The following is a 25,372-nucleotide window of genomic DNA, read 5'->3' on the forward strand; positions in this document are numbered from 1 at the left end:
CAAACAGGTCCCCATACCGAGTTCAGGCCCACCCACCATACCCAGGACACAGCTCACTGCATTCTAGACGGGGACCTGCATTGCTCATCCCAAAGTCAGGCAGCCCAAGTGACAATGAAACGGGAACACAAGCTCATACCACGCTTACCATGTACAGGCATAGTACAAGCTTCAGCCTCACAGTTAGCCCTAACAGAAGGCTGGTGACGCAGACGCAGAGACACACAGGCACACGCGTGCGCGCGCGCGCACACACACACACCCCCCACGGTGCAGGACTCTCAGCTACCTGCTAAAAGGGAAGAGGGCAGAGGAAAACCTTAATCCAAGGAGTTTGGCAGGCACTTGAACACACAGTACAATTTTGTAAGAAAAAGGACCTCCAAGGCAAAAAGCACTTCCTGGACCAAAGCAAGGAATGGGCCAGATGAGCACAGTTACCTGTGCTCTAACACAGGGCAGGTGCAGAACTGTGGGCTGCAAAACCAGACTGAAGCAGAGCCCAGGAACACTCAGAATGCTGCCATTGACTCCCTGGGGTGCATGGCTCGGGCAGGTGGTGATATCTATTAATCATACTTCCAAGAGCTGAATCTAGAAACCAGAAGCATAAGCATGTATTCCTATAGATCAGTAGTCAAGTTAGAAAAATTAAATGCCCACCAATCCCTGGGGTGAAGCATAAAAAATGCAGAATAAGGTCAAGTATTACAGACAGCATTAGAGGACTGGGGGTGAAGGAGTAAGTGACAAGGGGGAAGAGCCCAGGCCACCCACCCGGTTCACAGATCCGGACTTTCTGAATGGAAAAGGCCATGAGAACCAGCCTGACCAAAGCCCTCACACTGCCAGCTTCAGAGTGGGAACCTGGGCCCCACACTGCCCAAGGCCCCTTGGATGCAATGGTAGAGAGAATGCAAGTCTCTGAAATTCCTGCCGAGGGCTCCTCTGAAGACCCAGGAATTCCCAAGCACCTGGTGAAACACCTCTTAGAGGTCAGCCGGCAAGTGTGGGCCACCCTGAATCCACCCCGGATCCATCCCTTGTGCCAACACATGGCATTCCATGGGCGGATCCCGCTCTCCACTGGGGTGCTCTGGTCTGGGGCCCCAGCATGATTTTCCCCAGTAGATAACCAGCCCCACAAGAATGCCTTTATACAGACTTTGGAGTCTATGCTCCAGAACATTCTGAAAACAAAGTCGGTTTTATATTTGTGAGCATTCCTGGGCAGCTGCCAGCTTGGAGGCAGGAGGCATGAAAGGCCCGGGTCTGTTAGCCTTGCTAATTCAGCAGGTTCGTGGTCCCAAGACCCTGGCCTGTGGGACACCTCGCCTACACAGCCTAGGGAGCCTTCCAGAAGCCCAGGGCCCTGCCAACGCCATCCCTCATTCTGAGACTGAAAGGACTTCTCATGTCACAGGAGCTTCTTAGCATACCCTGCTCAGCAAAGCACGCCAGGGTGAAGTCAGGGGGCTCTCACTGTCCCCCCAAGTGGGTTCAAGCAGTCCTATCTGTGAGCTTCATCAAGCAGGTAGCCTGTTCTTTTCTCTACCTCTAGCTCCCAGCATGAGAGACTCTCCTAGGCACAGTCAGGCTGCAACTCCCTCTCTCAATAAATGAGCAATGCAGCTCAACAGCCATGCTTTCAGTAAAATTCACTTTTAAATTGTCGCTAAACCCCAAGAGTGCAATGTCTGGAAAACAAATTCTACATTTAAAAGGACTCAACAAATGCTGTGGTTCAGCCCAGTTTTGTCAGTTCTCTTTGGCTTCCAGAAACCATGATCACACTAGGATATGGTGTCAGCCTCCACCAGCTCTCTCCTTCTGCAGAACACACAAGAGAGAAATGTCCACCTTCCCCGTTTCCTCTATCTGGTGAAACCTCTTCACGCTACCCGGCACCTTTTTCCTTCCTACAGCTTAGCTTCCCAGACCACAAGAGGCAATGGGTTGAAAAATCACTGTGTCGCCTAGAAATATCAAGTTCTTGAGCATCTGCTTTTTTGAGCTGGTGGGGCCTTCTCTGACCCAACCCCCTCAGTGCTAAAGGCCTTTGGGAAGTCTAGAGATAAAACTGCCGAGGATGATCACAGGACGTATCTAAACTAGGGGGGATTTTATCTCCCAGGGGACATTTGGCAATGTCTGGTGACATTATTTATTGTCCCCCAAATGATTCCATTGATTTTGAACCATTTAGGAAGTGTCCTAGACTCTGAAGTCTGCGAGGAGACCGGATAAAGCTTTGCAGTAGTCTGGGGGGACTGTGGGAGCTGCAGACCTGAAGGCAGCCTGCATGTTGGCCGCGCCCTGCAATACCAAGGCCGCATGAACCAAGGACTGCAGAAGGTGCTTTCTGCGGGGTGGCCCAGCCAGCTGCTGGCAGTCCACCATCAGGGCAGGAGGAGAGCGGCTCCCTCACCTCAGTTCTCCCAAACTGGGCCCGTCAAGCAGCCCTTCCCTTGTCCCTGAAGCCTCAACCAAAAAACTTCTCAAACTTTATTTGCAGGAGCTTTTGTCCAAAGGAAATCATGTAAGGAAGTTCAACATTTAAAAATGTTAAAAAATAAATATTTAAATACTTAAAAAGCCAAGGTGCTTCGGCTGAAGCCAGGAAAAGGGGCCTGAACCCCACTCCACCTGGGACTTGGCTCTCTACAATCTGCCCCCACCAGCCCCCATGCCACCAGGCTGGCCCTCAAACAACATCTGAGTTCTGGGAAGCAGGTTGGAAAACTCAGGATTTATTCAGAGGTTTCTTCCTACACTAGGTTCTATGTGCCCAACACGGAGCTCAGAACAAAACTAACACCAGCTCTGGTGATGAGATCGGCTATGGGACCCAGGTGGGGATCATGAGCTAACAGACCCAGCTCCCGCCCCCACGGAGCTCACAGTCCTGAGGGGACAGGCGCTCCCTTGGGCTCACTCATCAGGCTGCGTCTGGGCTGTGTCCACTGTCCTGTCTGTCCCCCTGGAGGGCAGAGCGGATGCTGTCTGGACAGCATCCAGGACAGTATCTGTGCCTCCTGGACAGAGATCCTCAGCTCAGTACCGCTGACATTTGGGCCCCGCAAGCAGCCTCTGCCTTAGGGGCTGCCCTGAGCATGGGAAGAGGCTCAGCAGCATCCCTGGCCTCTGCCCACCACATGCCCACAGCATACACCCCAAGCTGTGACCAGCAAAAGAATCTGCAAACGTTGCTAAATGTCCCCTGGTGCGACATCCACCTTCCTTTGGAACAGCTGATTTTAGTAATTCCTAGTAGGTAACAGTATCCAGAAAATGTCAGTTGGATGCATTCTTATTTAATCTAGTGCGCGCGCACACACACACACACACTCAAACGCACTCACACATCCTCTCACCCCGACACACTTGCAAACTTTCCTTCTCACACTCATTCTCACACTCACACACTTATACTCACACATACATTCTCACACACTCATTCTCACACACTCACACATTCTCACACACTCATTCTCACACACTCACACATTCTCACTTTCATGGGTTCTCACATTCACAGTCATTTATACTCACGCGCACACACACGCACACGCGCACCCCCCACCACCTTCATTCACGGAGGAGGAGGCTGGGCCCAAGCGGCTGCCGCTGTCCTGAGCTCACCCCGCTGGCTGCAGCACAGGGGCTGGAGGGGAGCCAGATCCGATGTTCACAGCCTTCCTTCACTCCGCTCTCCCCAAAACACTTGTTCTGGGATTCAAAGTCACCACCTGAGAATCACGGAAGGACCCAGTTCTGGCAGAAGACGCTGACTTCTGGTGTCTGTGATCTCCTTCTACCAGCAGGAAATGGCAGGTGATACGTGACCTGGTTTGGGGGCTCGGGCTGGTGCCTCCACTCCTGCTCCCTCCCGCCGGGCACCTGAGGCCCTCATGGCTTAGCAGGTGTGGCAGGTGGAGCCTGTCCCTGGGCTTGAGGTCCTTGTTGGACTCCAGTCCCTACCCCTTCCCTCTGCCTCGTGCAAAGTCCTAATCACAGAACATTGGGGCCCACTAGAAAGCATCCAAGTGGTCCTCTAACAGGCGGGGTGGCAGGGCAGGGCCACATGCAGCACAGCGGGGGACCCAGGGCTGACTCCTAGCCCACCTGCCCTGCCTTTGGAGTGGCTTAGGACTGACAAACCGTGTCTCCATCTCCAAGGCCATCTTTGCTCCCTAAGAAGCACAGAGGACACCCCTCCAGCAGGTCTCCTTCAGCTAAAACCCAGCTTAGCGCCAAAAACAGGGCTCCAGGTCACAGCACCAGCTGCCAGCCTGACTTGTATCTCCACTTCTTCCTTTCCCATCCACCTGCTTGGGAGGAATTCCGAGAAGACCAGAGAAGTGAAAGGTAGCCAGGAGCTGGGGGAAGGCTTGCCGGTCAGATGCTGGTGTTACCATTTATTAGCTCTGTGATCCTGCATAATTTATCGAATCTCTTTTTAAAAATGTATTCTTCTTTTTGTCTTTTAGAGAGACAGGGTCTTGCTATGTTGCCCAGACTGGTCTCGAACTCCTGGGTTCAAGTGATCCTCCTACTTCGGCCTCCTGAGTAGCTGAGATTACAGGCATATGCCACCATGCCTGGCTATCTAACCTCTTTGCCTCAGTTTGCTTGTCTGTCCGTGGGTATGCTAACTCCTGCTCCCAAGGATCAGCAGTGCGGCTTAAATTCAAGAGTGGCGGGGAGAACCTGGCAAACAGCTGCTTAATTCATCAGCATACTTTCCTCTCAGGGTTGCCTTGGAGATGCCAGGACATCTGTGAGGACGCGACCTGGGTTTCAGTCCTAGAGTCCCAGTGAGGAGAGGGACACATGGAAAATGTTCAGCAAATTGCCACCAAGGTTGCTGATTATCAGGCCCAGTGCACCACCACTAGGGCCCTCCTCTCCACCAGCACTGTCTGTCAATGAGTAACGAGGGCCCAAGAGGGGCCACACAAATACCTTTCCGGTCCAGCAGACCCAGGAGAGTCAGTGGAGAGCTGGATCACAGGTTCCAGGCAAAGTCAAGGCTAGGATCTGCCTGAGGAACAAAAGAACATGACCCGTGACCCTGGGGCCTGGGGGGGCAGTGGGCACAGGCCTCTTGGGTAATCTGAAGCCACTTAAGAACTGTTCAATCGACCGGGCACGGTGGCTCAAGCCTGTAATCCCAGCACTTTGGGAGGCCGAGACGGGCGGATCACGAGGTCAGGAGATGGAGACCATCCTGGCTAACACGGTGAAACCCCGTCTCTACTAAAAAATACAAAAAACTAGCCGGGCGAAGTGGCGGGCGCCTGTAGTCCCAGCTACTCGGGAGGCTGAGGCAGGAGAATGGCGTAAACCCAGGAGGCGGAGCTTGCAGTGAGCTGAGAGATCCGGCCACTGCACTCCAGCCAGGGCGACAGAGCAAGACTCCGTCTCAAAAAAAAAAAAAAAAAAAAGAACTGTTCAATAGCTCCTGGGGGACTGAGGGGACACACAGAGCCTGTGATTCCCAAAAACCTGAGTGGGGCAACAGGAACGTTGGCCTAGGAATCAGGGCATGGGGACCCTGCCACCTTCCTATTCCATGACTCTGAGCAAGTCACTTCCTCTCTGGGCCTTGGTTTCTCCATCTGTAAAGTAGGCACAGTGTATGTCTATGGAGATCACGCTGTCCACAACAAACTTATAGGCAAACGGAAACCCAGGCAGGAAGGTGCTTCACAAAGACAAAAGGGCCACGGGGTCTTACCAAGGCCCTGCTGGGCTCGGTTCTGGCCAGATTAGCCCTGCACCTTGGACCAAGGCCCCCACTTCTGCCAGCCTCAGACTCCTGTCTGTTAAGACTAGAGCCTTGCCCCAGCTCTGCCACCCATCTGCACACCCTCTTGAGCAAACTCTCCTGGGCCCCCAGAACTCCCACAGGGTGGGGCTGAAGGGGTATCCAGCAGAGAAACATCCATGATCTGTTCTAGAAGTTCCAGGTTCCACCCACCACGAAGAGCAGCCTCAGGAAGGCAACAACATAACCCTACACAGACACACCACAAAAACAGCACCAGGAACAGTATCTGCAGCACTAACTGGGTTCTAAACCCTGTACTTCCTTTAAGCCTCACAGAAACCCTAGGAGGGAGGTGCCAGCATGTCACCATTTAACAGATGAGGAAACTGAGGCACCAAGAGGTTAAGATCTGTGCCCCAAGCCAGTAAGCATCAAGCTGGCACAGGTTAAAGCAACCTTAAAGGGAACGCTGAAATGACCTCAACATTGTCCTAAATATATCCATAGTCCTTACCACCACCCATGGCCCAGATGCAACGTTGTAAGGTGGGCTGCCTGTGACCGTGAGGCTTTCAGCGTGTGGAGGTCAGCTGGGACAGTCACATGCCTCTCCTCCACTCTGCAGCCGCCACTGAGCCACCATGAGTAGGTTTGAGCTTTTGGCAAAACCAGCGTCTTGAACTTTTCTCCCTTCACAACACCCAGAAGGTTCTGTTTTCTGCTCCCCCATAGCACCTTCCTAAGTGGCCAACTCAATGCTTTGGAAAGCGTTCACTCAGCACACTGTTTCACTTGCTCCTCAAGACGGTTCCCCCAGGAGAGCTTGGGTATTATACCCAGTTCCCAGACGGGTAACCTGAGGCTCAAAAACAAACACAAAGGCCCACTTGACTTCCAAAGGCCACATGTCTAGATTCCTCCCTGCGGAGGGAAAGGTGAAAAACTCACTGGTTTGCTGTGGGTGCAGGTGTGGCGCTCGCTCCCCTCGGGGGAGGGCAGACAACAGTCCCCTGGAGGCCTTCAGTGAAGCAGATAAAGGGAGGACAGGCGGGAATTGTTGACAAGTGTAGCATCGATTGTCACCAACAGCAACTGGCCCAGATTCCACCCTCCATAGCATGCCTGGTTTCAAGGCCACGTGAAAGCCAGTGTTCTCTCCAGCACGTTGGGCTCTTTACAGAACAGATTTTAAAAGCAGGGGAAAAAATCAATGTGTGCTACGACTGTTTGCTATAGCAGCTTCCCCAGAAAATTGCCCAGAACGGCACCATTTCTGCCTGAACCTCAAGGAAAACCACCTTAGACAGACCCTGGATGGCCCTGCCTTACTGTGAATACATTCCTTTGTCATTTCTCTGCCAAAACAGATTTTGAAGTCAAGCTACAAAGCAGTTCACGGGCTCTCTTGGTGTTTTCTGGACCTTTTGAAACTCAAGGCCCTGGGGAGGGTGAGGAAGTTGGCAGTCTTCAAGCACTGTCTTTCTTATCTAATCAACTCAGCAAACAATATGGGTGGATTCACCGGACCTTCAAGAAAGTTCCCTAGTTTAGAGGTTAGGGAAATGTATCAGAGCAATCAAAATCAAGGAAACAGTGCAAATGGCACACAGAGAACAAAACCACACTAGGAACTCCTCGAGGGCCCCTGTGCTTTGCAGTGGACCCTGAAACCCAGGATGCATCAGTGATGTTTGATATTCAAGGAATGAATAAGGGATCACTAAGAAGGTGAACCCCACTGCCTCCCTCTCAAGCAAACCAAAGCTGCATTCACTCCCTGGGTGTGGGTCCAGAGGGGCTGGAGGCGACACTGAACTTGTGTGTGTTCAGCTTGAGCACAGCACCAGGGAGATCCGCCAGAGTGTCCCAAACACAACAGCAGGAAGAGGGAGGTGTCAGGAATCTCGTCAGGGCCCACCTCTTTTCTGCAATACAACCGAGATCTTCCTGGAGATTCTCAGTGGAGTTTTGGCAGTTCGAGTAATTTGTTTGGCAGAGAGAAGATGACCGTCTGAGGGGATGAGGTGAATAACTGGAAGTCCAAAGGAGGACACTGGTCTCCTTAGAGGATTACTCTGTGAAATCTGCGAGACAGGCATGAGCTGCGCTGGATGGTCTGAGATAATTTGTGGACATCACACAAACGGAGCCAGTGTTAGCAGAGGACGAGGAAATGGATCCCTCATACAGAACCCTTTGTCCCGAGATGGGATGCTGGCCACGCTAACAGAATCCTTTTCCAGAATGGTCTTGCAGTTTCCACCCTCCGGAATGGTCCTCCGATCTCGTCTGCGCAAGGTGGTCCAAGTTACTTCCTTAATCAAAGGAGGTGTCCTTTCACCACCACTAACACAATACCTACTAAGGACAGGCTCTCAGGTTTCATGGGGAACATGAGCAGGTCCCAGGAGGGACCCAACCCAGCCTCCCCTCCAGTAGGGGACAGCCAAGGAGGCCTTTCTGGAGAAAGGAGGAGAGTCCCACAATTAAAAAGGAGGAGGGAGAGGTGGTAAGCATTCCCAGCTGAGAGAGGCCACAGACCCAACTCTAAAATGGCCCTCTCACATCCACGTTTGAAGAGGGCTACTCAGAACCTTCTTAGGTTCCATGGGGGTGGGGCTGAGGGTGAAGACAGGAGAACAGGATGGAGAGCTGGGCCCCCACCCACCTCTCTTTAAACAGAACTCTATCCATAGTTAAAATGTATAGCTGCAGAAAGGCCCCCGCGGATTTACAGAAAGGAAAGATTAAACTGCTGGGGAGGGCACTCAAGGCCCCCAGACTGTTAAGGAGCCTCACTTTCTACCATCTCAGTTCAGGAACACCGGCTGAACTCAAAAGGTCAGAGATGAAGCCCAGGCAGGCAGGGGGTAGGCAGGTCTGTAAACAATGTTAGGTAGGAAAGTCAAAGATCTGGGTCAAAAAGAGACCTGTTATGGCCCCAATTGTGTAATCCATTCCCATTCTGTAGTGCTGGGGCTGATACCCCACCCGAGGGGGCCCAGGTTTCTTTTCACATGGCCCCCACCCCAAGAACTTGGCTCCACGTTGGCACCTACTCATGGCCCTCTACTTCTGCAACCGCCTTCCTGTGGGGCCTCAGTGTCCCCAGCCCTTCTGCGCACCTGCCTGGGCCAAGTTCTCAGCCAAGACCGCTATCTAGCCTGCCTCTGTCTCCAAGTTGAAAGATAAAAAGCCAAGCGGACACGCAGGCCTTCCACCACACAGCCATCAAGAGAGGCAGGAAGAGCAGCCTGGGGTGGATCCAGGAAATCAAACTCATTCTCAAAACGTGGGCCCAGAGGGTGTGGGCAGCCTCCAAGGGCAATGTTGGAGTGTGGAAAAGGCTCAGGAGGCTCACCTTGGCCAGAACCCCACTCACTGGACTCTGGACACAAGAGTCACCAGCCTGAGCCTCAATGTTCTGACCTGAGAGGTGGAAAGAATGTCTTCTACCTCAGTTAGATGATGTGATGCATTGAACCTCCAAGGCACTGTAGCAAAGAAGAGCCATTTACTGAGCACTAATTCCCAGGCACTGCAGACACAGGGTGGCCTGAAGGTACAGTGGCATGCATGGCCACACCTTCCTTTCTTCTCTCCCCTGTCGTTCCAGAGCAGAAGTACTCAACTCTGGCTGACTGCAGGATACCCCACTCCCAACCCAGCCAAGGGAGCTTTGAAACAACAGGGTATCCCCTGATGGAGACAGAATCACAGGAGACTGGGCATGGAAATGTGCATTTCAGAAGAGGTTCTCACGACACTATTATGCAACCTACATAAGCTTAGCAAAAAGCAAAACCTAGGTCAAGCATTTGCAGGCACTTTCACAGCCTTGGGTAGGTTTAGGACAAAGGGCCCCAGACTCTGCTTGCCAAGAAGATGCCTTGAGAATGTCTTCTGTGGGTGCTGCTGACAACAAACACCTACACACTGTTTTCCACATGCTGGGTGCTGTTCTCAGTTTACACAGATTAATACTTACACATCCTGATGACACCATGTCTGTTACTCTCATTTTACAGAAAAGCAAACTGAGGCATGGAGCTCCTGATTGCCCTTTCATTCGATCCCGATTTCTTCAGGCGCCCCAACATGTTGCCATGGAAAAAAACAAAGGCTCTGAAGTCCAACTGCCCGGGTTCAAACTCTGGCTCTCCCACCTGAGCCATACGGCTACAGGCAAATCCTGAAACTCTCCTGGCCTCAGTTGCCTCATCCACTCAGTGGAGCAATACGGTCCAGGCAGCGTTCTTGTGAGGATGAAGGCCGATGAAGGGAGACAGTGGCTGTTCTGGAGGGAGAGGGACGCCGTGTCCCTCCCTGGCCTTCCTTCCAGGCTGAGTCAAACCTGAACTCTGCTTGAGTCTTAGATGCTGAGTCATCACGCTTTCTCTCCCAGGACAGGGCCTTTGAGTCACGTCTGGAATGGGATTCTCTGGGGTTGGGTCCCAAGGAAGAACTGCAGCTTTGGGCCATCAGAAAAACACAATGCCATCTTTCTTTCAGGGCCATGTGAAGGCAAGTTCAGGCCAGTGGGTTTCAATGTACCCCGGGGGGAGGGCCCTCAGCTCAGCTGAAATCTGTCTTCTGTCATGGGGGGGCAGCCCCCATTCAAAGGCCAACTCAGGGGGCTGCAGCCTCTACGCCCCTGCCCTTCAGGCTGGCTTTGCTAATCTCTCAAAAATACCTGATTTACACTTTTAAAAAAATCATCCCACTCTGCCCCTTTGGCCTCAAAAATTTCCTCGCCAGAAACTCAGTGAAGATGCAATTTCCTTTTGCCCCTCCATAGCAGGCAGGCAAAATCCTGTCAGGAACCCTTTCCACTGCCTTCAGTCCCACCCAGGAGCCTCCCACAAAGCTGAGCTCCAGCTCAGCTCGGCCTGGGCACATCCCTCCTCATCCCTGTGCCTCATTTTCCATCTGTAAAATGGGAAGAAGTTGGACTAGGTCCTGTGTGAGTTTTTTTACTCCATTCCAAATGATCAAACCTTGTTGCTCCAAAACAACTTCTTCAGGAGAAGAGACTCAAACAGACACTCCAGGGTCCCTCAAAAGCCAAACCCAACACCTCCACCCATGCACAGTCTATTACCTTGCCTGAAACTCAACCTGCTGGTTCACAGAGAATGGGGCAGAAGACCCAGAGCCATCCACTTCATCTCATGTGCATATTTCAACTCCTCCCACCTGCCAGGCACTGGGCCAGGGGCCAGGTTACAGGGCGAGGCAGGCAAATCCTTCCCCTTGCCCAGATACAGCTTACATTCTCGTGGGAGACACGGTCCCGCAAAGCTAAGAAGTCACGGGTCAGGAGAACACCCTGTTTTCCATCCACACGGAAACCCTCTCTCTCCCTTACACCTTCCTCCATCCCCCACTTTGTGCCACCCCAGCCTGGGGCTGGCTCTGCCGCCACACACACCACACAGAACCGGTCTGTGTCTCCAGCTGTGTGTCTCCCCCACCAAAAAGCAGCCCTTCCAAGAAGGGCGCTGGGGTTTGCCCCCACTGCACCTCGCTTATTTCAATCCCATTTGTGAAACTCAATAAGGACGCCAGAATTTCTAAACAGGAAGAGTCTAGATTGAAAAATTCACCTTGAAACTGCATTTCTGCAGCAAGCACAGGGGGTTTGTATTTAGATATGTTCATTTGATGCAGCTTAGGAGAAGGTCCCGTGCAGCTGATGGCTATTATAAGGATGTCTACCGCCCTCCTGCCTGGCCACTGGCTGACCTCTGAATCTTAGATATTTCCCAGTAGCTTAAAGAAACCAAGCAAACTGAAGTGTCCCCAGCGTCCGTGAGGAAGGGTTGTTCTTGGGTGGGCATAAGATAACCAAGGGCCCTGCCTCCCCCACCCGCTGCCAGGCATCTCCCACTTCCAAGCCACAAAGGCGTGCTGTTCAGGACCCCCAGGGACAGCAGGGACAACAGGCGGGGAGGTATGGGGGAGGGGTGGGAGTAAGGAACCGACCCACTAAATTCCAGCTCCAGCTACTAATTTGACAGAGGCGTGACAGCGTGTTTCCCCCAGAACCAGCCGCATTCCCCACGCCCAGCCCGAATCTCCTCCCGAGGCTGAATCAGAGACCGCGGCGGATCCCCCAGGAACGTCGGAGTAATTCCAGCTGTTCTCCTCCCCTGGAGAGCAGGAGCGGCCAGCACCGGAGGCAGGGGAGGGGAGGAAAGCGGGGAGGGTGGGCGGAGGCGAAAATGACGCCACTCCTAGCTCCAGCCAGCTCAGGGGCCGCCAAATGTCCGTGAGACCCCTCTCGCCCAGGCCACTTCTCCCACGCCGCCGCTGCTCCAATCGCGGGTTCCTCCGGGGGCGCACCCTGCCCAGCGGCGCTCACAGACACTTGCTCCCACTCGCGTGCTGCACTGTGACACACCCTGGACCCTCCCCCCAACACACGTTTACATTCACATGCACACCGCCCTGTGTGTGCTACGGGACTGAAGCGCCACCAGCCTCTCGGATCCACGCCCGTTCCCGACCCAGTCGGTGAGCCAGACACACCCACGCCCCCTTCTCCAGCCTCCTCGCCAGCGCCGCTCACCTCTACCATCCCCATCTACACACTCGCGCTCAATCTCTCCGTTCCCAAACACACACACCCACACCCACACACACACTCCCCTAGTCGCTTCTGCACCCACGTCCAGCGCGCACCCCTGCCAACGGCGCCAGCTGGGATTCGGAGAGGAGGCCAGGAAACGCTATCCTGGCGTTTTCGGACCGTCTCATCACCCCTTCCGGACCTCCAAAACCCCATATCCGCAGCTAGCGGGGAGATGAATGGGAATCTGTCTTTTTTTCCTCCCTTTCCGTAATTGAACACCCCCAACTTCAGCGGTGTCTGCACCCACAGCCCCTTCGCGCCCGCGCCCCTGGGCGGCCGCACACTTGCAGCTCCGAGGCGCTTACTCCTGGGGTCCGAGGGGCTACAAAGGGCAGTCCCGGCGCTCCAGCGGCACCGCACGGGCGGCCTCTTTCTGCTCCGCGTCGCTCCCGGGAGAAGAGGGCGCGGGCTTACCTAACGCGAGGGAGAAAAGAAAGGACGGTGCTGAAGCTGGCGGCGCAGCGCCCCGCGGAAGCCGAGGGCGGAAGGCGAGCTGGCGAGCTTGAGCGCGAGCGGTGAGCCAGACGAGGTTTGTTTACGTCCCGGCGGAGGGCGACTTTATAGGCACCGCGGCCCCGCCCCCGCGCCTCGCCCCTCCCAGACCCTCGCGGTCCCCGCACGCAGCCGGGACACACCCCTTCCCCGCTCCCTCCTCCCGGGCGCGTAGGGCTGGGCTGGGGCAGCGGCGCGGCGGGCGCCCACTGGAGCCGCCGCCTGTTGCGCAAGCCTTCGTAGGGGCGCGGCCGGGAGGGGCCTCAGGGCCCGGGTTGTGGGTCGGCTCTGCAGTCCCCTCCGAGTCCGGGTCCTCGGCCTGTGCAGCGGGTGCGTATGCCCTGCCCGGAGGAGCTGTTTGTGTGCTTGTGCGTGTTCATGTGCGCGCTCGTGCGTGTGCATGTGGACTTCCTTGTGTCTCCCTGTGGGCGGAGGCCCCCCAGCTCTGCCTCAGAGTTTCTTCTGAGTCTCGTAGCGCCGCGCCCTGAGCGACTCCCTTCACTTCCTCCGGGTCTCACCCGCTCGGCTCCCCAGCCGGATTCAGCTGCCTGCCCAGCAGCTGCCTTCCCTTTCGCCAGATAGGTTCCCTCCCATTCTCACCCTTCCTTGTCGCGAAAGCTCTCGCTGAAATCCTCGCTGCAGTTTAATCCCGTCCATCTTGCCCACCGCCGCCCAGCACCCAGCGCCTCCCCTTCCCCTCATCTTCCCAGTTCTAAGCACACTCACTGTACCTTGCCCACTAGGCTCTTCTCTCCTGCCCCACAAACCCAGATGGGAGGGTTCTCACCCCTTCCTATTCTGATTTCCTGAACTTTCAAGACACACCCTTTCCAACCTTAGCACTGTCCTGCTCTGCTGCTCTGTTTGTAACTATTGCCTGCATGTTCTCATCTGGCCAAAGAAACCAGCAATTCTCAACCCCTACTGCACATGAGACGCCCCAGAGGAGCCGCCAAAATTAATAAATAAATAGATGATAAAAAGAGAGATGGACTCCAGAAAGGTTTAATCAGAATCTCAGGGGGTGCAAACCAACTGGGCATTTGGGGTTTTTACAAAGCTACCCAGGTGGCTCCTGACATGCAGCCAGGTTGAGAAGCACTGCATGGAGGAACATGATTTTATGAATAAAGGAAGCCTGACTCATACCTGGCACCGTCATTGTCCTCAGGCTACCTGCCCAGCGTTGAATTTGCCACTGAGCCCAGGACCAGACCCAGGGCAAGCTCGGGTGACCCTCCCTGCCCCTCCACAGACACATACGCGCGTGCGCACACACACTTCCTGCTGAATTGTAAACCTCTTTTCTATGCCAACCCATGCTGTCTCCAAGGCAGGGGCCATGGCTCTCCTCTGCATCCCACATGCCTCCCTAGGCCCTTAAACTGATTTATTATGTCATTCCACAAGGAACAGAATTGAGCTGCTCTTATGAGCTGGGTCCTGTGCTCCGCCACTGGGAAAGGACTGAAAAGGCAAAGACATTTTCTACAGGTGCATAGCATATACAGCCCCAAGATGCAGTTTCTCCATCCATACAGCGTGGTTGAGCTGAGCTCATTCATTCCCTAACTATATTAAGGACCTACTATGCCCAGGCACCATTCTAGACCCTGGGGACATGATCATGAACAACAACAACAACAGCAACAACAAAAATGTGCATCTCTGGGAGCCATCACGTTGTCTAAAGACCCTCCCAGATCAAGCAGTCTGTGTGCCTGTTTTCTTTTAGCCAGCTTACACATACCCATTCTCCCGTAGGCTCCCTCATTGTGGCGATTTATTGAGTGAACACCTTTGACTTTTTATCTGCTAAAGATACAAGAGTGTCAAGTTCAAAAGTGCCGAGTGTCAAGATAAGGAATGTCAAGTTCAAAAGCGCAGGGAAGGCGGCCCACTTCTTCAATAACAAATGGAACTCCTAGTGCATGGAAATGCAAGGGCATTTTGCCAGGGGAGGCCCTTGCCTGTCTGTTAGAAGAGGTCCTCAGGACAGAACGCTAAAAGCAGCCCAGACTTGCAGCTTGAAACCCCGAGGAGGATGCCTGGTGGGAGGCTGGGCTTGTGTGGGAAGCCTAACCTTCTGGAAGACCATTAGCATTGAACAAGTCAGAGGACAGAGGAGGGAGAGTGGAGTGAAGAGAAAAGAGCTGAGAGGGGAGGCAAGAATTTGAGCAGTGGAACACAATTTTCCAAATGATGGCATTCTAAAATCAGAGTCCACATCACCTTGGAGAAGGCCTGAGGAAGACACCATTTGGATTCCACACTCCCCTCCCTCAGCCCAACACAGCCAATTTTCCTTCCCCATTGAAAAGGATGTTTTCTTCCACTGAGCACCAGATGAAGTAGTTTTCTCAAGTTTAGTTAAGTGTCACTCCGCAGGAGAAAGACTGTCTTTAGCACAGGTCTGGATGCACATAAAGCATAGAGGATGCCCACCCTATGCAGGGGCTCCTTTCTGGGACCTGGGAGCTGCATGCACCTCCACAGCCCCCACCCCAGCCAGCTGAGGAGGCAGAAGCTCGCGGAGCTGAATGTGCGTGCAAACGCACTGACTGTTTACATTATTCCTCTTTCTCGCTGGTCAGCAGTAGAATCAGATTTGCTTAGTAAATGCACATGCGCTGCAAATCCGTCACAGGATGAGGTCGGATTTTCTGGACTGATGTCCACTGGAAATTTCTACTTAACAACACCTTAGATTTTATACTAGAATATTCTAACTAAATGTTCCAAAAATGACCATAGGAATCACCTATTCCCAAATGTCTTCCTTAAAACTCGTGGGTACTCGGGGTTGGGAGAGACCAAGATGCAGCGGGGATTCATGGGGAAGAACCCAGTGGTCTGTGGCCCCAACTCCAACTTCACCACTTATGAGCTGTAGTACCTGAGGCAAATTACTCCACCTCTCTGTGCATGGAGGAAACGAGTGAGAGAAACCGTCAGGCCTTTCAATCACAATTTATGGGCCTACTGCTGCAGACCATCACCTTTTCTGTCTGTCAAAATGAAAAAGTGTCCCTAAAAAGTGAGTATCTTCCCAGCTCCAGTCCTGGGCTCCCTCAGAACCCCCTCTCTCCCCCAGCATCCATCTCTCCCTTTCTTTTGGATCAAACTAATCAACAAGTAATGATTCACTGCAATCAATGATCCACCCTAAACCAATCCCCTCTTAATCCCAAGTCCCCATCTCCTGTACTGCAGCCCAATTCCTCTCACCCCGTCCTCTCTAAACTTTCCAAAACAGGCATTTGTAACTAAAGGCTCGCCTTATCTCCTCTTCCTTTTGCTTTGTAGTGTTTGTCAAGTTTTTCTTGAATGGTCAAATAAGTCTTCAAAACTTGTTAGGAAAGACAATAGCCTTTGTCCCCCCACTTTCCCACTTCTCTATCCCCAGAAGTCACCACTGTCTGCTCTTGGAGAATTATTTCTATCTTATCTTTGCCACTTGCAGACTCTATGCTCTTGGGCAAGTTATTTCATTTCCTGCCTCTGCCTCTTTGTGTATAAGATACACATAACATCAAGCCTGTAATCCCAGCACTTTGGGAGGCCGAGACGGGCGGATCACGAGGTCAGGAGTTCGAGACCATCCTGGCTAACACGGTGAAACCCCGTCTCTACTAAAAAATACAAAAAACTAGCCGGGCGAGGTGGCAGGCGCCTGTAGTCCCGGCTACTCGGGAGGCTGAGGCAGGAGAATGGCGTAAAAACCCAGGAGGCAGAGCTTGCAGTGAGCTGAGATCCGGCCACTGCACTCCAGCCTGGGCGACACAGCGAGACTCCGTCTCAAAATAAATAAATAAATAAATAAATAAATAAATAAATAAATAAAGATACACATAACAATATAGGGTCACTGTGATAAATAGATGTGTTAATATATGTAAAGTGCCTATAACAGTCCCTGGCACATAGAAAGCTCTCATTAAAGTGTTCACCATCATCCTCACTGTCATCATCACCATCATCATCATCATCATCATCATCTCATCCCATCCCTCCTGGCATCTTGCACACCTGATCGTAGAGAAGTTCAGTAAATATTTGTTGAAGAACTGAGCAAATGCAGATGTTTCTCTCTGAACTCACCCCATCTTATTCGGTGTTACTGCTTGGACTCTGTTAGGAGGGAAAAGGGGATTCTACCTGCTTCATGATCCCAAGTGGAGGGACTGCCATCTGGGATTTTTACTTAAGTAAAAGTAAATTATCCCAGTTCTCTGCAAGCATGCCTGGCCTGTAATATCAAGTTGTGAGCAATGAAAATTTTTTTTTAAAAAATTGTGAAAGGAATACAATTCCAAATGAGGGTGAAGGGTAGGCTATGTTCAGGATATGTAATAAATCCTTTACTTTGAACATAAATGAAGAGTTGTGCAATGTTTGGCCCTTAGAAAATCAGTTTCTCCTCACTCTTGGCTTGGATGAGTTTCCTAGGACTGTCATAACAAATCACCATAAACTGGGTGGCTTAAAACAGCAGCCATGTATTCTCCCACCATTCTGGAGGCTAGAAGTAAAAACTCCAGATGTGGACAGGGACCTGCTCCCTCTGAAGTCTCAGGGAAGAATCCTTCCTCGCCCCTTCCTGGCTCCTGGTGGTTCCTGGCAATCCCTGCTGCTCCTCGGCTTATACATGCCTCACTTCAATCATGGTCTCCGTCAGCACATTCCTTCCTCTCTCGTCTCTCTGTGACTTCTCATCTTAACCTACCTAATTATAATCTGCAAACATCCTGTTTCCAAATACGGTAATTTTTGTTTGTTTGTTGTTTTAGAGATGGAATCTTGCTATGTAACCCAGGCTGGCCTCCAACTCCTGGGCTCAAGAGATCTTCCAATCTCAGCCTCCCAAGTAGCTGATACTACAGACATGCACCACCACACCAGGCTCTTTTGAAGTTTTGCATGGACGTGAATTTTCAGAGAGAAACTGTTCAACCCCATACATGGCTAACATGGATTTAGCAAGTATTTGTAGCATATTTGCTGAGAGATGTACTCAAGGGGCTGCTCAGAGCAGCCCTGACAACAGTGCACTCGTAGGATCCCGCGACAGCCCCCTTTTATTCTCTGTCCCTCCCATGCCCTTGATCACATGGCCGGTTCCATTGTCATCTTGATTAATCTAAATCATAGGTCCTGCCTCATTAGGCCTTTCACTGCTCCTGTTGCCTGCCAAGTTCACCATGCCAGCCCTGGTGTGGCCATAGGGATATTCCTCGGCGAGCCCAGGCTTGTGTCTGCCTCTCCACATTCTCCTCCAGCCAGAGTCACTCACTGCTTTTCCTGAAAATATTCATCTTCACCTACATCTCTGAACTTTTGACTAAGCTGCTGTCTCCTCCTAGAGAGCCTTCCCACCCCCTTCACCTGTGGTGACTTCACTCATTCACTCTTCCTGGAAACACAGCAGGGTTGATCACCACCCATTTCCTTTCCCCTTCTTCCTGCCGCTCCCTCCTTGAAGTCAGGCATGTCAGGGTGACTTGCACTGTCAATGGATGGTGAGTGGAAGTGACCTGTGTCACTGCTGGGTGGGAACTTTTGCAAGCACTGTGTGACTCAGCTGCTCTTCTGACTCCTGCCACTGTAACTAGCCAAACACCAAATGGTGGAGGCTCCATTCCCTGGGGCTGGGAGGAAGGAAACACGACGCAGAGCCTGCAACTGACCTAAAATGGACATGTAACATGGCAGTTGCTAAGGCAGGAATGTATGTGTCCCCACCGCCCCATAGATTTACATGTTGAAAGCCAACCCTCAATGTGATGGTGTTAGGAGGTGGGGCCTCTAGAAGGATATCAGGTCATGAGGGTGAAGCCCTCCTGGATGGAACCAGTGCTCTTATCAAAGAGACCCCAGAGAGATGCTTTTACCCTTCTGCCTTGTGAATTATAGTCAAAACATGACTGTCTATGAGGAACAGGCCCTCACCAGGCAGCAGGGCCTTGATCTGGGACTTCCCAACCTTCAGAACTATGAGAAATAAATTTCTGCTATTTATAAGCTACTCTGTTTATAATATTTTGTAGGCTGGGCGCGGTGGCTCAAGCCTGTAATCCCAGCACTTTGGGAGGCCGAGACGGGCGGATCACGAGGTCAGGAGATCGAGCCCATCCTGGCTAACACGGTGAAACCCCGTCTCTACTAAAAAGTACAAAAAAAACTAGCCGGGCGAGGTGGTGGGTGCCTGTAGTCCCAGCTACTCGGGAGGCTGAGGCCGGAGAATGGCGTGAACCCAGGAGGCAGAGCTTGCAGTGAGCTGAGATCCGGCCACTGCACTCCAGCCTGGGCGACAGAGCGAGACTCCGTCTCAAAAAAAAAAAAAAAAAAAAAAAAAAAAAAAAATAATATTTTGTAATAGTAGACAGGAAAGAAAGAAAACCTGTTTCCATGTGCTGCTAAGATTCTGAGGGAGGTTGTTACTGCAGCCTAACATAGCCCATCCTAACTGATTCACCATCCTCCAGGGCCCATGCAAACTGCCAGCTCCCCTAGCAAACCTCTCATTCTCCTGCAACGAAATTCTTCTTTTTTTAAAAATTCAGTACAAATTTGTTGAGAATTCATGTCCCACTAGGCACTGTGTGCTATACTAAGAAAAAACAGATAAGCAACAAAAAAAGCATATTCCCTACCCTCATGAGAGCCACATCAGACCAAAACAAATGGCATAATTATATAATTGCAATTGTTGCAAGTGAAGATTATGTAAGCCAAGAATCTCCCCTACTCTGGAAAGTCAGGAAAAGCCTGCATGAATGAGCATGACCTTAACACCTTCAGACCTCCTGAGTATTTTGTATTTTTATTTTTATTAGTTAGAATTCTTTAATGTAGCCCGGTGTGGTGGCTCACATCTGTAATTCCAGCACTTTGGGAGGCCGAGGCAGGGCAGGTCACTTGAGGTCAGGAGTTTGAGACCAGCCTGGCCAATATGGCAAAACCCCATCTCTACAGAAAGTACAAAACTGGCTGGGCTTGGTGACGCATGCCTATAATCCCAGCTACTCGGGAGGCTGAGGCAGGAGAATTGCTTGAACCCAGGAGGTGGAGGTTGCAGTTAGCCAAGATTGCACCACTGCACTCCAGCCTGGGTGACAGAGTGAGATTCCATCTCAAAAGAAAAAGAAAAGAAAAAAAGAACTCATTAATGTATACCTGGCATCAATATAATTTGGAATGCCTTCAGCAATAAAGGGGGGCAGGGAGTAGTTATGGGCTCATGCAGCAGTAAGGTCCAGAGGAGAAGCAGGTTCAGCATGGAGGATCCAGGGCTGATATCACCAGGACTCTGTCTCTAGATCTCAGCATCACCCAGGTTAGTCTTATTTGGTTTTGGCTTTGTTCTCTGACAGGTTCTTTCTAGATTAAATCACAAGGCTGTCAGGTCATATTAGGTCAATTAATTAGGGACCTCCTCTCTGAGGAAAGCAGATCCCTGAAATTTTTTCCTCATTTTTGGAGAGGTTTTGGGGAGCTTTGATACACCTTATATGCTTGTCAGCCACTTGTTCTGAAATTGCTGACCCTTCACACTCTACCCATGTTTTTTGCCTCACCTGATCATCTGCCTCCACCACCATCACCACCAACTGCACCTTCCAGCCAAACCTGCCTGCCTGCCTCATTCCATCAGGCCAGCCAGCTTCATGTCTTTGTGCCTTTGCTGTTGCCTCTGCAGGGTGGAACTTGTTGTTGGGGGGCAATGAGTCCTCTATCTTGGAAACACAATACCTTACATAGGATGGATAAGACTGAAGTGATCTTTGTTAACTAAAGGGAAGGAAAGGAGAGAGAGGAGGGAAGAAGAGAGAGAGAGAGATGGAAAGAAGGAAGGAAGGGAGCAGAGCAAGAAAGAAGGAAAAGAGAGGGATGAAGAGAGGAAGGGAGAGGAGGGGAAGGAAAGAGAAAGGGAGAAGGAGGGAGGGAGGGAAGGAAGGAAGGAAGGAAGGAAGGAAAGAAAGAAAGGAAGATAGAGTTCAGTCTAATATACAGACAATTGGCTTAAAACTACCCTCATTCATTGAGTATTAGACTATAGGATGGTTCTTTGGCATTTTCTAAGCTTTAACCTGCCTCCAAGGCTGCACTTACCTTATTAATAGAGGGACTCAGTGACTTTCTGAGAGAGAATGATTGTCTTTACTGAGAGAAAAGTTAGATTTAGCCTCACTGGATCTCCCACCTGGCTCTTGACTGATGATTCCCTGCCACCATCACCTGGGATCTCGTTTAAGAATTGCAAAAAGATTTTGTAGCAATCATTCAACTTATTCCCCAACCTGATTGCAGGATAATAACACCTGACTTTGCATTTTTTGTACACAGTTAAATTTCAAGTAGGACATTCCTTTGCTGGACCTGGAGGTACATTCCATCTTGGTCAATAAATTATCCTGCTCAATGTGATTAGAATTAGAAATGCAAGTGTAAGCCTTTTATTTGTTCACTTGCAATGCTTTCTGAAGCTGAGTCTAAATGGCTCATAGATTCATTCCTGATGAGTAGCCTACTAACCCACAACTCAGCAACAGCACTAATTGTGCAGGAGCCTATTGCTCCCTCTTTCTGGAAAGAGACTGAAACGTTCACCCCGTCCAGGCATTCCAGCAATGTGTAATTTTGGCTCCCACTAGGACAAGATGCAAGAAGAGAGGAGAAATTCACCCCAGTTCTAGACAACACAGGGAAGACTAGTCACCCTGCATGCTGCAAAAAAATCAGACACATGCACAGGGAATGATGGGCTGCAGCACAGAAGAGTTGATGTTATCTTCAAGTTACAAGACAGACCAAACTATCCCGGCCCGCGGGATAGTCAGAGCAGGCCCTGGAGGAGGGGGTGGGAATTTGGGGAACAAGAGACACCAGAAATGGAGACAAGACAGTGCTCTGATCAAGTCTCGTTTAATGGCGGTAATGCACTGCCTTATATACACTTGGAAGGGAAGGGGTTGGGCTAAGGCGGAAATGATCTCATTGCCGAGGGCGTGGCCAGGTTAGTTTCGGTTTCTCCGGTGGGACGTCATGTTGCGCTTGCGCTATTAAGTAACAATTTTCCCCGCGCGGGAAAAGTGAGTGAAGAAGCAGCAGGAAGAGCGCCATCTTTAATGAGGTATTAGTACAGGGGAAAAAAGGCAAAGATAGGGAGAAGGTGTGGGGTGGAAATGAACACAGCTCAGGCGTTTAATCTTTAATTATTATTCGCTATGGCCGGGGCGTGCAGCTCCGGACACCAAACCACAGCTGCCCTGTTCTTAAGCAAAAAGGGAGGTTATGCAGAGGAGAAACCAATAGACTTTTATGAAAATTGTCAGAATCAAAATGGAGTCAATTGTGTTTAAAAAAAAAAATTAAAAATGGAGTGAGGGAAGGCCAAAAGGACAAGGTGCTCATGCAAAAATGCCGGATAATAAGAAGTATCACAAAAGACTACAAAAAGCACAACCTTACACAAAAGCTATTGCAACCTTACACACACACAAAAATACCTCTGCAAGGGTATCCTCCCAGCAAGTCCCTGCCCAACCTTGGACTGATGCCATCCTTGTTATTAATCCTTGTAGCCAAGGATATAATTATCAAAAACAATTATGTGGTCCTCCTCATTTTTCCTTTAAAAGTCTTTGGCTTTTTTTTTTTTAACCTCCTTAAATATGCATATAGTTTAGTATTACACATGTATTCCCATTGCAATGTTCGTTCTCAAAGAAATATTATTTTCTTTAAGAGAGTCTCCCTCTCTATTATTCAGGATAACATAACTGGTGTCAGAAGTTGGATTTGAAGCACGATAATCTTTAGAGAAAGTGTGTGATTCTTGAGACTGGTGTGCAGTCAGCATATCTGAGTCCTTTGAACTCTTTTCTTCCATAGCTCGTCTTTTCAGCCATGGTATTAGGCCAAGACCCCATTTTTCTGGTAAAAGCTCTTTGACTTTATTTGAGACCTGGACTTTGCATTCCTCCTGGGAAAATGAGATTTTTTGTTTTTTTCTGACAAGTCCCTTCTAGTACAAAGTGATATTGTCTTTCTGATGGGTATACTTTTCTGGTTTCTATGGAACTCATGTTCTGTTAGTGAGGCGTGCCTTTACTGGTGCATTCACTATTGATTCCTTCTGCATACCTGGTTTAATATTTTCCTTGATCTGTGTGCCTGGCTTAAAATTTTTGTAAACATTTTTATTTTGGTTTATTTTAGTTTGGCTATGCATGTCTATATATAATTTGGATTATTTTCCCCCATGCTTGATGTGAGATGACAAATTAAAAGCCACTGGGGAGGTTGCCATCATCTAAAACACTGGTCTAAACTCTTGACATTCCCTGACAGGATTTATAGGATTTACTTTGCTCTCGGGAGAATAAGAAATGAAACGGAATTCTCAAATATTAAGGCATGCCAGGTTTTCTGGGACTCCATCCAGCTACATGGCTTATCCTCATGCACATTTTTAAATCAGTGGCCATCACAGGAATCACAAGAACTCCCCAAGCTTGTTTTCCTTGGTACCAATTTTTAAAACTGCAACTGCAAAGTTAAAATAAAATGCCAGCATGTAAAAGCTCCTAATTTATCTCCCTCGCTTTATTTTCCTTTTTTTACCTCCTCTCTGATTGCTTTAAATCTGCTCTCTTTTTCACTGTTATTAAGATAATCTACTGTTGTTAATTTCAAAAACACTAAAAGGTTTTTCTTAGGGCACTTCAGCCAAGACTTTTAAAAAAGAGAGAGTGCTTTCAAATTACAACAGCTTCATGATAACCAACAACCAAACCTCGCACACCTAAGAGTCATCCCTTTTGGAAATGTAAATTTAGGCTTACTGTGCTATGATCACTTAGTGTGATGAAACAGTTAATTAAAAGATTGATAGTCTAAAAGAGAAAGAACAAGATAGCATGTTTATAAAAGTTACGTTCTCAGATCAAACAGGTCAAAGTCTTGAGACAGAGCAATAATATAAGGTTTCTCTATGCAGCAAAAAAATGTTGCTTAGTCTGCCACACATACACCAGTAAAAGCCAAGGAAAAAACCCCGAAACTATAAACATCTTTTTCTAAAATGTTCCCTGCCCACATCAACTAATCAAGCAAACCAGACCTGTAAACAAAAAGATAAATTTGTTGCTAAAATTCAAGGCCACCTGGTATTGTTCCCGTGTACAATTTAACCAGTCATAACTAAAATACAAACATTTAAATATTTAACCCCTGAACTCATTTAAGCTAAAAAAAATGATAAAAAGAGGTTTTTAAAAATCAAACTGCAATAAAAACCTCTTTGCCTGAAGCTTTGATACACAGCCTTCATGAGATTACCTACTGGGTAAAGTAAAATGTAGCCGGAAAAACAGGTTCCATTTGATCAGAAATATCATTTGGATCCAACTGTCCTTATATAAATCAGTGAATTTATACTGCTATGTTTTACTGCTTGAGAATCTGCTTTTGTGTATGTATTTGTGTTGTCTGTCTGTTTTCATTTTGTTTGTATATTTTTCTACCAAAATATATTCAAAAGCCTTAATTAATTAATTAATTAATTGACTTAAAAGGAAACCTGGAGTACTTAAGTATTTCATAAAAATACTAACTCGGTTTTAAGTTCATAAAACTTAGATAAATTTTTGGTAAATAAAATAATTTAAAAATTGTTGGTAAAATAAAAATAGAAATGTCTTCAGTATTGTCAACATATGTTTTTCCCTGGGTTTAGTTATCAGATCATTTAATATTTGTCTTTGTTAGATGTTTTAACGTGATAGGCAAGGTTTGACACTAAGGTCATAAAACTATAAACCCAGCCTAAAAACAGAATGATCTTTGTTTATGTAACTCTTTGGTAAGTAAAACTAATTTAATATTATTGATTTAATGAAAACAGCTGTAGTTTTGAAGTTATCCACAAAATACTCAAATATTTAACTTTAAGGTCCTTACTTGGGTGATAAACACCTGATAGTCACAGGCTATAAAAATGGTTAACAAAATAATAGTGTATGATAATGACTAGCCTTGTCTAATATCTCAGTTTTCATAAATAATCTAAGTATAGTTGCGAAAAATAAATAAATTAGGTAAACATAAATGGCACAAATGTTTATAAACTCTTCATAGTTTCAAAAAATCTTTTTGGTAACTTTAAATCTTAAAATTATATTAAATTAAGAAATAAGTACTCATTAAGCATCTGGGTCATTTTCAAATAAGATCAAACACTAAAACATACATTGCTAAACATAAATTTATTTGTTCCTGGCTTTTCAAATTTTATAAAAAGACTATATTTATGTCTATTAATACTCCTTGAAAATTATGTTATGGAGAAATATGTTCCTAACATTATAAAATGATTCTCATCTACAAAATATTGATATGTGACAAAAAGTTCAAACTTTCTTACTTCCTATGTTTCACTAAAATTTAAGGTTACTAAGAGTTAAAATTCT

At 49.0% G+C, this 25,372-nt stretch overlaps 1 protein-coding gene across 4 annotated transcripts in view; it reads right to left on the minus strand.

Annotated features, from left to right (window-relative positions):
- The window catches only part of NDRG1 (N-myc downstream regulated 1), a 61,038-nt gene extending 48,098 nt beyond the window's left edge, over positions 1–12,940 (minus strand). For 2 of the 4 annotated variants that reach the window (XM_005564120.4, XM_005564119.3), the window contains exon 1: positions 12,822–12,940. The gene's annotated coding sequence lies outside the window, so the exon portion shown is untranslated. Of the gene's footprint in view, positions 1–12,712 lie in introns of all 4 variants that reach the window. The other 2 variants (XM_065519653.1, XM_045398733.2) reach the window with 1 other exon arrangement.
- Positions 12,941–25,372: the final 12,432 nt, after the last annotated feature.

The sequence above is a fragment of the Macaca fascicularis genome, chromosome 8 (assembly GCF_037993035.2).
Source record: "Macaca fascicularis isolate 582-1 chromosome 8, T2T-MFA8v1.1".
Taxonomy (NCBI): Eukaryota; Metazoa; Chordata; class Mammalia; order Primates; family Cercopithecidae; genus Macaca; species Macaca fascicularis.